Source organism: Malania oleifera, chromosome 2 (assembly GCF_029873635.1).
Source record: "Malania oleifera isolate guangnan ecotype guangnan chromosome 2, ASM2987363v1, whole genome shotgun sequence".
Lineage (NCBI taxonomy): Eukaryota > Viridiplantae > Streptophyta > Magnoliopsida > Santalales > Ximeniaceae > Malania > Malania oleifera.
This window is the reverse complement of record NC_080418.1, coordinates 26746372-26760935: the sequence shown is the minus strand read 5'-3', so window position 1 is coordinate 26760935 and position 14564 is coordinate 26746372.

Here is a 14564-nt window from a genome sequence, read left to right as displayed (position 1 = left end):
AACACTAATTTGAAACTAAAACTAACATTCCCCGGCAATGGCGCCAAAAACTTGACTCACTCTAAAAATGGGTAGCTCAGAAGCTATCCTAAGTATAGGAGTTTCGTCGTGTAATAATTAGCCCAAGGGTCAGATCATCTCTTCAGGGAATACAATTTAGTTCCAAACGTTGTGTAAATCTAAAAAAAAAAAATAAGAAAAGAAAATTTTACTGAACATGGTTGAGATTCGAAATCTTGAGGGTTTTGAAAATTTTTGGTGAAATTGAAACAAGAAAATGAACTAAACTCAAAGAAAATCCTAAACAAAAATAAATTAACCTACACAAAGTCTTAAACTTAACAAAATACTTAAACAAATTAAATCCACATTAACAATGAGCTCACATGAAAATCAATCCAACAATAAAGTATTCAAGGCCATGTATTAAAATGAACTTTAAACAAACATAACATGCATCAAATAAACGACAAGAAATAATCCAAGCTTCAAATATTCAAATAACGAACCAATATGAAAATTCCATTAATCTAATGCAAGCATTCAACAAATAAAATAAACTCAAACAATAATACCTTAAACAAACATAAATTTAACCCAACATTAAATTGACATTAGAATGTTTTTAAGTTAATGTAACATAAATTAACATAAACTTAGCATTAACTTAAAACGCATATTAAATTGACATAAGATAAAAAAGAGAGAAAATAAAAAAAAAAGTAAGTTAAAAAAACAATGAAACAAACTTAGCATTAACTTAACTGCATATAAATTAATCCACCAATGTTTTTAAACATAAATAAGTCCAATATTAACTCTAAGCAAAAATATTCACTCCAATAATCAACTGAAATTAAATATTTAAACATGTAGTGAAATGACAAAATAAAACAAATAACATTAAACAACTAATTAATTAAAGAGACTAGGAAGAGAGAGAGAGAGAGAGAGAGAGAGAGAGAGAGAGAGAGAGAGAGAGAGAGAGAGAGCAAAGGAATGGGGATTGGAGTCGAGAGAGGCTCGGGCCTCCACAACAGTAGCGGCGCAACTCCAACAGCAGACCCCCCAATGCAAACTCCTCCTTTTCTCCTTTAAACCCTAGCTCCTTCCTTTTCCTTTAATCCCTTCTCCTCTTTTTACTTCAATACCCCACTCCCTTTTTTACAATTTGGCCCAACAAAGTGAAGACCCAAGACCCAGCGCCTCACACACACTAGCATGGCCGGGTCACATCAAGACCCGACCCACTTCATTTTTTTATTTTCTTTTCTTGTTTCTTCTTTTTTATTTTTCTTTTTTTTGCTTCCCAAAGCTCCAAACCAATTTCGACCTTTCTAAAGCCCGTAACTCTCAAAATTCCAAACACAAAAGTTGTAGAGCTCTTTCTTGGATTTTCACAACATTTTGAATCAACTTGATCGGAGCTCGAACAGGAAAGTTACACCAAGAAGACGAAGTACGATCAGTTTTTAACTTCTGCCCTGTAGTAAAAAAATACAAAAAAAATCATAAATTACTCAATAAAACCCAAATATTATAAATAGAACATAATATTAATATATTGAGAGTAATTAGGCATTTAATTAAAAATATAATCCTTAATGCATGAATTAAAACACCTAATTATGCATCTTTGACGCGTAATCACCAATTGCTCTGATACCAAATTTTTTGTGCAAATTAATGCACAACGGAAACAAACGACTTTACAATGCAACAACCAATAATAGAATATATAGAAAATACAATCACGCAAATAATATGAAAGTAATAAAACAATGACACGAAGAGTTACGTGGTTCGGCAATGCCTATATCCTTATGAGCAAATGACAGTGATTTTTCACTATCTTTTGTCAAAAGACATATGGATTACAACATACAACATGTATATATAACCCTCCTGAAGGTTTTTCCCCTGAAACCCAACCTATACAATTTCCTAATTCAAAATTTGAAAAACTAGCATTGAGTAGTTGAGCAAAACCGTCGACGGTTCCAGACATACCGTGGATGATTTGAAATCGAGACCAAACAGTCGATGTAACATAAGAAATTTGTCGACTATTTCTCTGCACCAGGACAAAATCGTTGACGGTATCTTCCTACAAGTTAGCAAGTCTGTTTTCCACCATGTTTTCTCTTTATACATGCATTCCACTCAATATATGAGCCACATATTACAACATTTTTCTTATTGGAGGAAGATTTAGGACGAATGACTTTTGTATGTAATGTTTTCCACCATTATAGAATGTCGCAATGACATATAAGCCCAATAACCGAGAGATATGTTCTAATGTATGGTTCCTATTACTTTATTAGGTCCAAACATTGATATAATTCCCAACTTAATAAGTTAGAAATACTATTCAGAAGAATACTTCCTTATAAGTATTTTTTTTTATGTCTTAATAATGAATTTAACCTTATAAATAAGAATTGAAGGAAGTCAGAAAGTCAATTAATAAAAAAATCCACATTCTTTCCTTGTACGAGTTCTAACAAAAACACTTGTGCCAAATAATACAAAATAGTCTCATCAACAAATGTACTAGCAAAGAAAAAAAATATATGTTGTGGGATAAAACGACGATGACCTGTAAAACTGCTTTCCGACTTTCGATGACCTGAAAAGAGTGAAAGAAAAATAGGCTTGGAGGACCTGGGGTGTATTCCGGGGAATCACTTCGATGCCTAAGTAAGGGGAATGCTTCACAGAGGTTGAATGCAACAATAAAGGTGAGTAAGAATGAGATACCTTCGCTTGATCACGTCCTCCCCTTTTGTAGTGGCTAAAGTTGACACTTGAGGTGAGTCATCTTTATAATGCAGGGGCGTGAATTTCTCCCAGGTCATAAAGTGCCAGTATGTATCACTCTAAGTGTTTAAGTTGCCAACATAGATCTCTCCCCTCTTTATTGGGTTGGAGCTTATTGCTCTCGCCAGAAGGTCTGACTTGGGGAGTGTCCGTTAGATGTTGAATTCCTTTCATTAACTGATATATTTTGGGCATATCATTTGTCTCCCCTTAGTTTCGAATTTTTAGAACTTGTTCTTGAAATTTCGAGTTGTGGTTTCTTTCTCTCTCTCTCCGCATTAGCTTTTTTTTGGGTCGGCTGGTTGGAGCCGACTGGGCTCCCCTTTAGCTCTACTGAGCCAATTTATGTGACGAGTCATCTTCTGCCGAGCCAATGCCATGGGGGTAAGTGTCCGGGGGGTGTTTGAGAAGCTTTTGCCGAGCTATTTTTCACAGCAAATTGTGCCGAGCATTTCTCTGTCGAGCTGTGTTCTGGAGCGTTTCTTGTCGAGCTACTTCTGGTGGCACTTCTTATCGAGCTGCTCTTCATGGTCTTTTGGCTGATCTGCTCTTGAAGGCATTTTTGCCTAGTTGTTTGTGCCGAGTTGCTCTTCGTGGCGTTTTTTTTAAGTCATTTTGGTCGAGCTGCTCTTGAACGCTTTTCTTGCTGAATTGTTTGTGCCAAGCTGCTCTTCGGCGTCTTTCTGCCGAGTTGCTCTTCATGGCATTATTAAAGAGTCATTTTGGCCGAGTTACTCTTGAAGGCATTTTTACTGAGCTATTTATGTCGAGCTGCTTTTCGCGGTCTTTTTGGCTAAGCTGCTCTTCGTGGCCTTTTTGCCAAGCCATTTTAGCCGAGCTGCTCTTGAAGGCATTTTTTGCCGAGTTATTTTGTGCTGAGTTGCTCTTTGTGGCATTGTTACCGAGTCGTTTTGGCTGAGTTGCCCTTGAAGGCATTTTGTCGAGCTATTTATGCCGAGTTGCTCTTCGTGGTCTTTCTGTCAAGATGCCCTTCGTGGCCTTTTTGCCGAATTGTTTTGGCCGAGCTACTCTTGAAGACATTTTTTGCCGAGCTATTTGTGCCATGCTGCTCTTCACAATCTTTTTGCCGAGCTACTCTTTGTGGCATTGTTGTCGAGCCGTTTGGGCTGGGCTTCTCTTTAAGGCATTTTTGCGGAGCTGTTCTTTAAGGCATTTCTTGCCGAGTTGTTGGGCATTCTTCTGGCCTTACAAGCATTGCTTGTTAGTTGGGCTTGTTTTCCTAATGAGTTGTGCTCATCAATTTGGGCTATTGCATAGCCTCACGAGTTATGCTCGTCAGAAGGATCTTGTTTGCCTTATGAGTTATGCTAATTAATTGGGCTCTTGCGTGGCCTCACGAGCCGTGGTCGTCAGATGGGCTTTGTTTGCTTCATGAGTTGTGCTCATTAATTGGCCTCTTGCATGGCCTCACGAGCTGTGCTCGTTAGATGGGCCTTGTTTGCCTTATGAGTTGTGCTCATTAAATGGGCTCTTGTGTGGCCTCACAAGCTGTGCTCGTCAGATGGGCCTTGTTTGCCTTATGAGCTATGCTCATTAATTGGGCTCCCTTTTGGTCTCACTAATTTTTCCTATCAGTTTGGCCGCTATGATGCGATGTTGAAGTCCTTTCATGACGTTTGCCGCCCTGCAAAAAGTTAGTAATTACTTTTCAACTAAGCCATACCTTAAGAGAACCAAGACTCCTTGGAATTGGCGCCACGTCAGCGTATGTATGGGGATTCGATTTCTTTCCCTTGAGACACACACCCTATTGATGTGCTTCCACTTTCTCAAGATGCTAACTTTCTTGTGGATCCATATAGGCTTTCTCTATAAAGGTCATGGGCTCGCTCTTTTGCTCCTCATCTCACCCAAAGGGTCCCCTTCTGTCTTCTAGGTACGCTCTCCTTCTGCCTTTTCTTTGTTGCTTTATTTCGTTTATGTTTGGCATTGTATGTTTGTTTTATTCATCATTTTCTTCATTGTTCTTATGAAAAGTTTGCCTTATTGATCCACTTTTGCATAGTGTTTGTCGTGTTCTTATGCAAGGTTTACCTTTTTGATCCCCTTTCGCACAGTAGTTTCTGTGTTCTTGTGGAAAATTTACCTTTTTTATCCATTTGTATAATTGCATAAGTTGTTTGTCTTATTTGTTTCTTACTTTGATATCCTCATGGAGTCTTTAGTGCCTCCAGTGAAGACTCCTATCACGGTGAGGAGTGCCTGATGTGATCTTTCCCCCTCGAATATGCAAAATGTTCGTCGCTTCTTTGCTATCCCTTCGAACATTAACATTAGATTACCTACCAATTCAGAGTCTGCTCTCAAACCAGGTCCTGATGAACTCTATGTATATACCGACTATCTTGACTTAGGGCTTAGGCTACCTTTTAACCCTTTTATTTCTGATGTGTTACGCTTTTATCGCATAGCTCCTTCCTAACTTGTTTCGAACTCCTACCTGTAGTTGGCTTGTTTTGTTGTTCTCTTGCTCCAACGAGATCATCAGCCCATGTTGCCTTTCTTTCGGAGCTGCTTCCAAATGAGGATGCACTCTGTAAAGAAGGAGATGTATTACTTTAACTCCTTGCCCAACTATAAGCTATTTACTCCGGGTAGCTCTTCTATTCACAATTGGAAGTCCCGCTACTTTTTTGCGTCTGGGGAGTTAAACTATCTTGGGCGTCGCGTTTGGTCTACCCCTCTTGATGGTGATGTTCTCTTCTTTATCTTTACTTGTTGTGTATGCATGAGCTATGAGTGGGTACTTGTTGCTTACTTTTTTGCGTCATATACCCCCCACACTATCTCCCTCTGAGCAAGCCATCCTTAAAGACCCACGAGCTATTGGTTGGTAGTGAATTGTCCCTCACGAGGAGCTGCTCAAGAAGCGAGTCCTTGTGCAGTGTGGGATCAGCCCCATTTCTCCAAGTCTTATCTTACCATTGATCTCATGATATGTATATTTGAATATCTATGTCGTTCTCCATACCCTTATCTCCTATTCTCTTTTTGCATATATGGATTTTAACAAGTACGAGTCCCTCACGGGTGAAGCCAAGAAGTAGAGGGCAAGCAGGATCAAGAAGAAAAGGAGGGAACTCAAAGGGGAGTCTTCCTAAAGGGAGGCAGTCCCTGTAGCCGAGAGTGAGCCACCTATTGCAGCGACTGTACCTGCTTCAGCAATTTTTTGTGAGGCCATCTTTCATGAGCTGACTCATTCTGGTCCTGCACTACGTTGGGCAGTTCATGTGGAGGATCTTTTGGCAACAATGTGTTCCCTTCCGGATCACTTACGAATATACGATATACTATGTACCAGGTACCTTTGGAACTCATGTGTTTGCCGACACCCTATCCAACCCCCTTTTCTCTTTACTATTTTTAATTTCTTCTATATTTGTGTTGTTCTCAGCTGGCGACCATGTTTCTGGCCCAGAAGGAAAAGGTAACCGAGATGTACCAGCAGTCCTTGGAGGCCAGAGACAAGTATGTCGCTGCTTAGAACGAACTCCACGAAGTTGGACTTCGCGAGAGGGACCTCTAGGAGGAGATAGAGAAGATCCAAAGGGAGGAGATTCCTGTTGCTACTGTGGATGCCGCTAGGGTCGCGGTAAAAGAATACAAAGATTACGCACAATTTGTCTTTGACACCACCAAGACCTACCGGGTTGGTTTTAGGAGGTGCCGGGAGCAGGTCAGGGGAATGCACCTTGACCTTTCTCTGGTTGGTGTGTGCTCACATAGATATGGCAGTGAAAGTCCGGAGTCTGGGGACGAAATGGATGAGGAGGATGAGCCCAAGGATGAGGAGGTTGTGGAAGGAAGTAAAGGCAACTAATTATTGAATAGTACATTTTGCGGTTTTATTGAACAGTGATAATGTACTTTTGAATTTCTATATGGCACAACCTTTATTTGAGATTTCAACTCTGTTGTACAATATTTTGGGGAATGAAATTTCAAGAGTAATATTTTTTCAACACGTTAGAGTTCCATGTGTTTTTTATCTGCTTACCCTCTACGTCCTCCAGTGTGTATGTCCTCGGCTTTATTTCTGTTGCAACTTGGTATGGTCCCTCCCAGTTCAGCTTCAGCTTGTTCGGTCCAGGCTCTGCTAGGCTTGTTCGTGCTTTTCTGAGAACCAGCTTTCTTGGGTGGAATGTTCACACTCTTACACGGGTATTGTAGTACTTCGCCACCTTTTGTTGGTATGCTGCGGTTCTCATTTGTGCCTACTCCTGTCTCTCCTCTAGGAGGTCTACCTCCGCCCTTAGTTCTTCACTGTTATGCTCTTCGTCAAAGTGTTGCCTCCGCCAGAAAGGGATCCTGACCTTTGTAGGAATAACAACCTCTATTCTGAACGTAAGCATGAATGGGGTTTCTTCTATTTCTGCTCATTGAGTTGTGTGGTATGCCTAAATTATGGGCAGGAGCTCTTCCACCCATCAGCCCTGTGAAGATTCGAGCCACACCTTTAAACTGTGCAGTATCGTTCGGTTCATGTTTTTCACTTGACCATTACTTTGGGGATGCACCACCAATGCGAATAAGAGTTTTATGGATAGGTCGACGCAAAATTTTTTGAAGGGCTCATTGTTGAACTGTCTCCCGTGGTCCGTGACTATGGCTCATGGGATTCCAAACCGAAAAATCATCGATGCCCACACGAATCGGGTGATGTTTCACTCGGTTATGCGAGCTAGGGCTTTAACTTCTACCCATTTGGTGAAGTAGTCGATCGCCACCAGCAAAAATTTCCTTTGCCCAGTCGCTTGAGGGAGTGGCCCCAAGATATCCAGTCCCCATTGAGCAAAGGGGCAAGGACTGGTCAAGGGGCAAGGGACAATTTTTGACGAACTCGATCATGCCCTTTCTTATTATGGGCCAGTAGAACCCTTGCCATAAGGCCTTGTGGACTAGAGCTCTACTGGCCAGATGATTTCTGCATACCCCCTCGTGGATTTCCTTTATCACATATTCTCCTTCTTCAGTACTCAAGCACCGTAAGTATGGCAATGTTAAGGATCACCTGTACAACTCTTTCTCAATGAGTGTGTACTTTTCCGCCTTGCTCCTTACCTTTAAAGACTCCTTTTTATCCTTTGGTAGGGATTTGTCATAGAGGTATCGCATTAGAGGAGCACTCCAATCCCCCTCATTGACTTCTGCTACCAACAGGTTAACATAGACCTCCTCGTACGAAGGTTTTCCGACTCGCTCCAAGTAGCTGGCATTCTTCCATTCTGGAATCGTAGTTGAGGCTAACTTTGCGAGCGCATTCACGTTCTCGGCCTGTGGTACGCACTTTATATCAAAATGAGCGAATGTTTTGATGTTTTCTTGGGCATTGGCTAGGTATTTCTTCATTTTTTGATCCCTAGCTTCAAACTCTCATTTCACCTGCTCCACCACTAATTGGGAATCACTTGATACCTGAACTCGTGCTACCCCCAGTGCCTCCACCAAGCGTAGCCCTGCTAGCAGGGCTTCATATTTAACATCATTATTTGTTGTTGAGAACTCTAATTTCAGTGCGTACAGTGTCTCTAAACCATTCGGTGCCATAAGGATTAGCCTTGCTCCCCCTCCGGTTGCGTTAGACGATCCGTCAACATGCAATGTCCACACTTCTGAATTTTTTGCTACTTCGTACGATTGTTCGACCGTGAAGTCAGTTAGTACCCGAGCTTTTATGGCAAGTTTTGGCTGGTACTCTATGTCAAACTCTCTTAACTTAATCGATCACCTCATCATTCTTCCTGAACTCTCTGGTTGTTGAAGGATCAATCTCAATGGTAGGTTTGTTAGCACAATTATCTTGTGCGCCTCAAAGTAGGGTCTCAGCTTTTGTGCAACATAGATAATGGAGAAGGCTGCCTTTTCTGCTATGCTGTAATTCTTTTCGGCTCTGCTCAACACTTTGCCGGTGTAGAATATGAGTTTGTGCTCCCTTTTTTCTTCTTTGACTAAGACCAAGCTTACCACATGTGGAGTCGAAGCCACGTATAGGTAGAGGTCTTCTCCTGATTTTGCCTTTGTTAGTAGCAGGGGGGAGCAAAGGAACTGCTTGAGCTGATCAAAGGCTTTACTTTGCTTCTCCCTTATTCAAATCCCCTTTTCTTTCTCAGCACCTTGAAGAAGGGTAAACCCTTGTCTCTCGAACAGAAGACAAACCTGCTGAGGGAGGCTATCCTTCCTGTCAAGATTTGGATCTCCTTCTTCGTTTGAGGGGCCTCCATCTCTAGAAGCACCCTTATTTTGTCAGGGTTAGCTTCCATCCCTTTGTGTGTCACCATGAAGCCTAGAAACTTCCATGTAGAGACACCAAACACGCATTTCAAAGGATTCAATTTCATTTGGTACCTGTGCATTAATTTGAATGTTTCCTTCAGATCCTTGCAATGCTCCCCTACTTTTAGGCTTTTCACCATCATGTCATCTACATACGCCTCCGTTGTTTTTTTTAGCTAATCTTTAAATATCTTGTTCACTAGCCTCTGGTATGTTGCTCCCGCATTCTTTAGTCCGAAGGGCATTACCTGGTAGTAATAGAGACCTCTCTCGGTGATAAAATATGTTTTTTATTCGTCTGCTCGATGCATTGGGATTTGATTATATCCCGAGTAGGCATCCATAAAGCTCAAGAGCTCATGCCTAGACGTTGAATCCACTAGCTGGTCTATTCGAGGAAGAGGAAAGCTATCATTCGGACATGCCTTGTTCAAGTCCATGAAATCAATACACGTCCGCCACTTTCCATTTGGTTTCTTTACCAGAACTACATTGCTCAACCACTCTGGATAGTGGACCTCCCTGACAAATTTGGCTTGTACCAATTTCGTCACTTCTTCATCTATCACCTTGATTCGATCCATTGCAAAGCTCATCTTCTTTTGCTTTACAGGCTTGTGGTTGGGGTCTACTTGCAACCTATGCTCTATGATTGTAGGGTCAATCCCTGGCATATCTTCAGCTGACTAAGCAAACACATCTGTGAATTCGCTCAGTAGCTCACTAAGTTCTACTCTCAAAGTATCAGGTAGGCGACTCCTAATTTGCACACACTTATCCTGATCGCTATTTATAGGTATACGTATGAGGTCATCATCCAATGTGCTAATTTGAGGGTATTCTCCCCTCACCTCCAGGTCTTTTACAGTCAAGGTCTCCTTTGCTTCCGTTTTACCTTTTAGGGCCATCACGTAGGAATTCTGAGCTGCTGCTTGATCTCCCATGACCATCCCTATCCCGTGCGAGGTAGGGAATTTCATCTTTAGGTGATACGTGGATGTTACGATGTGAACCGCATTAAGCAAGGGACAACCTAGTATGATGTTGTATACTGATGGCCGACTGACCACTAGGAAATCTGTCAAGGAAGTGATTTGTTGTGGGGTCATCCCCATGGTTACCAGAAGTGTAATTGGTCCCGGGGGATGTACGACATCTCCTATGAATCTGACCAAGGGGGTGGAGATCGGTTTAAGTCATTCCCTACCGATCTTCATTCCCTCGAGCACCGACCAGAACATAATGTTGGTCGATCTCCCATTGTCTATCGGGACGCGCCTCACTTTGCAGTTTGCCACCAAAAGGGAGACTACTAGAGCGTTGTTGTGGGGTTGTTGCACTCCTTCTTCATCTTCGCTATCGAAGATGATAGCATTATCTTGTTTTTGTATTTTGCTGCTTGGTTCCCTTTTCTCCATTAAGAGTACCTACTTAGCATACCTTTTACGAGCACCTCCGCTATCTCCACCACTAGCAGACTCTCCAAAGATCACAACGATTTCTCCTATGATCTATTCCTCCTTCTCGTCCCTGTTTGGCCTTTTTCTGTTCATGAGTTTCCCCCTGACGATCCCCTTCTTTATGAATCTCGACAGGTGTCCTTTATTTATTTTTTTATCAAGGCTTCAATTTCATTCTTCAGTTGAATACATTCTTCTGTATCATGCCCGTTGTCCCTATGGAACTGACAGAACTCGACATGTTCCATTTATATGATGGTGTTCGCATGGGTTCAGGCCACGAGACGTATTCTTTCTTTCTTATGTGCATCAACACATCAGTTCGTAGTGCGTTTAGGGGAGTATAGAAAGGGAACTTACTAGGTTGCCTTCTCGCCTTAGAGCTGGTATGCAGCGTGTTGTTCTCCTGCCTTTTCGCAGGTTTAAAAGATTCACCAATCTCTCTGCTACCCTTCCTTTTCAACTCGATCTAATTTCCCCTGGTATCCATCATTTCTTCCAGGTTGATATACTTCTACGCTCTGGCCATCAGTTCTCCTATATCAGTAGTGGCTTCTTCCCCAATGAGTATAGGAAGTTTCCTAGCTGAAGGGTCGTGGTCAAAGCTGCTAATGCCACCCCCATGTCCAAGTTGTGGATCTCTAGGATCGCGGTGAGAAACCGGTGCATGAGCTTTTTTAGTGTCTCCCTTTCTCCTTGAACCATGCTCATCAAATGAGCTGATGTTTTGACGATTCCCTGACAACTAAGGAAATGGCCAGTGAATAGCTGCTCCATCTCCAAGAAAGAATTGATTGATTTAAGTAGGGTTCGGTACCAATCTTTGGCACTACCTTTAAGGGTTGTAGCAAATGCTTGACACATGATGGCATCAGGTGCGCCCTGCAATTGCATTAACACCTTGAAGGTGTCCAGATGATCGACTGGGTCAGACAAACCCCCGTACCTTTCAAAGGTCAGCATTTTGAATTTGCTAGGCAGTGGGACCTCCATCACTTCTTTAGTGAATAGCGGTTCCGAGGATCTTAGAGAGGCTTCCCCATGGAAGGGGTTAGTCCAACCTTCTTTCATTATCTTCTTAATTTGGTCTATCTTTTTAATCCTTTCCTCCAACTCGGTCAATCTTTAATCCTTGACTCCTATGCTATTCGCGTCTTCCACCTTCTTAGTGAGGTTAGTTTTTTTCTTCACTCTCCTTTAGTTCCTCTACTTTCTTAGGTGGGTTAGGGCTAACCTATTGTTGGTGGGGGACATGCTCTTCCTGACTCTTTTGCTACAAGAGTAGGTTGAACATATTCTCCATCTTCTTTTGAAAGGCAAGAAATTCCTCCCTGGTGACTCCTGAATGTTCTGTAGGTGTGGAGTGGATGGACTGAGGTGATCCTTTTCCACTAGCAGGGTCGGAGCTAGAGCCGTGACTGGTTGGCATTATTTGAATGTCGAAGGTTGAGAGCAAGATGAGCACCTCTTAGAAGCAAGTTCTTATAGACGGTGCCAACTGTTGCAGGATTGTAAGAACCTGAACTGTGATAAGTGGGTTTAATTAATTAAGAGAGGGGCAAATTGGGAATTTAGTAGGCTTCTTTGACTAAGCTAGAGTTTGTTGACGAAGTCCATGCGCTACTTGTCGACGAAATTCAGAGGCTCGTCGACGAGGAGAAGCCAAGGGATTTCGAAAAAATTGGGAATCTCAAGCTCATCGACAAGATCACCACTTCATCGACGAGGTGTATATAGGGACTCGTCGATGAGGACGCCATTCGTTAACAAGGACGGTTGAGTCAAAGGTGCTATAAATAGATATTTTCATTACTTCTCAGTTAAGAAATCTCATTTTCTCTCTCTATCTCTCTAGAAACTCTTCCTACTCTCCATCTCTCTAGATTTCCTCATCGTTCGTCGCGAGAATAGTAAATCCGAAGTTACCACGAGGATCGTGGAAGGATTCTCTTCAAGTTCTATAGATCAGATTTTCGATTCGTGCACTTTTAGGTTTTGGCGTAAAATCGAGGTAAGGCTTAGTTTTCATTTCTATTACAGTAGTTTTGTAGAGAATGGAGTCGTGAGTATATTCTGTATTATACGTTGTAGGTTTTGGAACTCGGTTCGCTGCTTAGGGGCCTTGGAGTTCAGGATTTGCCATTTGGGGAAAAGGTAAAGGGATTCAGTTTATGTCGGTTATTTTTGAAATCGGACTCGGTGACTGTGGTCCACTGGTCCTGTGTGCATTTTAGTTACTCATTTGGGGGGATCTAACGGGTAAAATTATGGATTTTTCATGATTAAAGTTTTGGGAAAAGGAGGCGACGGGCTACATCCCTGGTTTTGTTAAAAACCGTGTGCATATGGTGATTTATACTATGTAATAGGGATAGTAGTGCCTTGACTTATTTAAACTGTATATAGTTGGAAAATCATGATTTTAGATTACCAAATGAGTGTGGTTTTGTTTGGTTATATTAGCATGCATGTGTTGTATTTTGGTGAAATAGGAACGAGGTTCCGAATTGTTCCAGGTTTGAAAATCCAGCTTTTTTCGAAGAGTGCGCAATACCACTAGATCGGTCAGCTTTCGAGCCGAAGGGTGTGCGAACACCAGATCTGCACCGCTTCAACGTTGATGCTATGCCAGGTTATCGGGGGCATCGGCATTTGCCGAAAGGTGTGAAATATCACCAGACTGTCGGCATTTGCCGAAGGGTGTGAAATATCCCCAGATTGTCAGTTTTTACTGAAGGGTGTGAAATACCACTGGATAGTTTGGTTTCGAGCCGAAGGGTGTGATGAGACCAGATTGTATTGCTTGTTTTGTGAAAATACTAGAACTGGTTTTAACTACTTTGACTATTGAACTATGCATGTCAGTGTGTCATGATAACACTCATATGCCACACACTAATATAACATGTATTCTTCCTTACTGAGAGGTGTCTCACACCTACTGTACGTACATATTTTTTTAGGTCCTTCAAGTAACCAGAACTAGCGTCCTTGTGTAGGAGTGTAGTGGTTGGTGTACTACGGATGGTGCTTGGGTAAGTACTAGGACTGTGCCAGGTTGTCTTTTGAAGTTTTGGGTTGACACCCGGGTTGTGTTTTGTCTTATGGACCTAGATTTCCTTTTTGTATATACCATGGTATGGTACCATGTGTGTATAGAACAACCTTTTTCCACTACATATATTTTGTTGTGTATGGATGTGTATAGGGTGCCTGGGAACCCCACGGGGTCGGACCCTCATTCATTGTACTGTATCAATGGTATTTTTTATGATACAGGAACAAGTTAGGTTACTAATTCACCCCTGGGTCCCATTTTCGGGTTCGGGGCATAACAGTTTTGTATCAGAGCTAACTAGGTTGTTAGGTCTTGTAGACTCGGTTAGGCTTAACTGTGTGTACATGCCAGAGTATAGGATGTCAAATCTGGGTAGAGTTGGTTGAGGGTTGTTTTGTTGCTAGACCGGGACTTGTCAGCGGTATTTTGTGTTTTTCCTGGAATAATGATTCTAGTAAAAGCAGGGCAAACCATTGATGACTTTCATGTCGGTGTGATAGGACGGACCTGGACCTGGTAGGGACTAGTTAACATGATTAGGGATAGATAATTGTGTTAACTGTACGTATGTACGTGTTATAGAAGTCTTGATAGAACACTACTGTATTGCAGCAGGGAACCCAAGGATAACGATTTGGGAAGTGGCTCCGAGGAGACTGCGAGCGATGAGTCTCCTACTGTGCCTTGAGGGCTGACGAGGCAGGTTCTACGGGAGATCGAGTAGAGTGTCAAGAGATGCAAACGCTCTTCTACTACTATGGGGTGCACCATTGAGAGGTTCACATGCATGCATCCTCCGACGTCCTCTGGGGGACATGACCCAACGATAGCAGAGGACTAGGTGGAGAAGATTGAGAGGATTGTAGAAGTTTTACACTGCACAGATAGGCAGCGAGTCCTCTATGCTACCTTCCAGCTATATGGGGAGG